Source organism: Pygoscelis adeliae, unplaced genomic scaffold (assembly GCF_000699105.1).
Source record: "Pygoscelis adeliae isolate BGI_AS28 unplaced genomic scaffold, ASM69910v1 Scaffold168, whole genome shotgun sequence".
Classification (NCBI taxonomy): Eukaryota; Metazoa; Chordata; class Aves; order Sphenisciformes; family Spheniscidae; genus Pygoscelis; species Pygoscelis adeliae.
The window spans coordinates 87,092-89,228 of NW_008825566.1; the positions used below are offsets into that span (position 1 = coordinate 87,092).

At 40.4% G+C, this 2,137-nt stretch overlaps 1 protein-coding gene across 1 annotated transcript in view; it reads left to right on the forward strand.

Annotated features, from left to right (window-relative positions):
* The window catches only part of NBAS (neuroblastoma amplified sequence), a 209,704-nt gene that overhangs the window by 81,060 nt on the left and 126,507 nt on the right, over window positions 1-2,137 (forward strand). The gene's annotated exons all lie outside the window — the stretch shown is intronic.

The following is a 2,137-nucleotide window of genomic DNA, read 5'->3' on the forward strand; positions in this document are numbered from 1 at the left end:
ATTTTATTTCAATTATTAAACTGTTTTTATCTCAACCCACGAGTTTTTTCTCACTTGTGCTTTTCCAATTCTCTCCCCCATCCCATCAGGAGGAGGGCGGGGAGTGAGCGAGCGGCTGTGTGGTGCTCAGTTGCTGACTGAGGTTAAACCACGACAGCTATGCATGCAAGGGTAGAGCACACGTGGTCATCCTCAAAAAGCTTTGGGAGCTGTGTTCTCTGAATACAGTTTGTTTAGAGAGCAGCAGTAAAAGTGAGTAATACTTATCAAAGCTAAAATATTGCTTAGGTAATGATATATCAGCTAGCTTTTTAATTGCTTTAAAGTATTTGATTAATGGCAGTAAACTCTACTTAAGCCTCACGTCACTACGTCTGTAAAGTAAGCACTCAAGTGTTATCTGAATTTCACAGATGAGCAAACTGAGTGAGGGAGGATGTGCTCAGCATGACAGCCAGAAAATCTGCACCTGTTCAGGGAGCTGGAGCTGTTCTCCCTCTCGCAATCCTCACTTAATCCACACTCTCGGTTAAGAAAGGGTGTGAAAGAATTCGCTTTATGTAATTACTTCCTTAGAAAATAGAGGAGCAAAAAAAGAATTAAAAAAAAGCTTATATATCAGAAATTAAGAGCATCTTTTCTGCTGTTAGTGTGTACCAAAAAGATCTAGTGAGCATTGCTCTTTATTTCTTGAGTCAGGCTCTCTAGAAATGTTTTCTGTTCATTATTGTCTTTTCTCATAACTTTCTATGGTAATTTAGTAAATTTTAATATCCATAAGCTAATTCTAGTAACTTTAAGCCTTGGTCACATTCCTAAGTCAAAGCTTATTTTTGAACTCCACCTTGCTCAACACTGACTTTCTTGCTTAACGCCTGTGGAAGTAACCATACAGATGGTTTCTGATCTCCTAAATGTAAGTGACGTGGAATTTTTGGTGTATACATACAATTTTGATAGCATTTGACTTTTAAGTTTTTATGATGTGGTTTCAGTAAGGATAATGTTACTTCATCCACTCACAAATACAGCATGTATCTTACTCAAAGTGTTTCAATAAGCTTTTTTTTTCCTTTGTATGACCCAAATTGGATTCAAACTTTTAAAAAGTATTTGAACAGCCTTTATTTCTCAAGAAAAAATGATTTTCTGTTATTTCTGAGCTTCCGTATTTTTCCTCTCATCATTTGTAATAGAATCACAGAGTCATTTAAGTTGGAAAAGACCTTTAAGGTCATCAAGTCCAACCGTTAACCCAGCACTGCCAAGTCCACCACTAAACTGTGTTACTAAGCACCACATCTACACGTATTTTAAATACTTCCAGGGATGGTGACTCCACCACTTCCCTGGGCAGCCTGTTCCAATGCTTGACAACCCGTTCGGTGAAGAAATTTTTCCTAATATCCAATCTAAACCTCCCCTGGCTCAACTTGAGGCCATTTCCTCTTGTCCTATCGCTTGTTACTTGGGAGAAGAGACCAACACCTCCCTTGCTACAACCTCCTTTCAGGTATAATGTCATATCTGCTTGTATCAACTTCTATCTGAATGCTAAACATTGTAACAAAAGGAAATGGAAAGAACTTTGGAGACTTAAATCTTACTGAGTGGAGTAACGCTCAGAATATAAATGCATTTTCATTATGATATAAGGAGGCAATAGTTCGAAGGAGCTGAACACACACGAACTTTCACAAATAATAAAAGGGAAAGTAAATTTCCTCTCTCGCAGAGAGGAAATGAGAAAGGCAAAAGCCCAGCTAGAACGTAATCTGGCCGCTGTCGTTAAAGACAACAAAAAAAGTTTTTACAAATACATTAATGACAAGAAGAGAGCCAGGGAGAATCTCCATCCTTTATTGGATGCAGGGGGGAACATTGTCACCGAGGATGAGGAAAAGGCTGAGGTACTTAATGCCTTCTTTGCCTCAGTCTTTAGCAGGCAGACTAGTTATCCTCAGGGTACTCGGCGCCCTGAGCTGGAGGACAGGGATGGCGAGCAGGATGAACCCCCCATAATCCAAGAGGAAGCAGTCAACGACATGCTACGCCACCTGGATGCTCACAAGTCTATGGGGCCGGATGGGATCCACCCAAGGGTGCTGAGAGAGCTGGCGGAGGAGCTAGCCAAGCC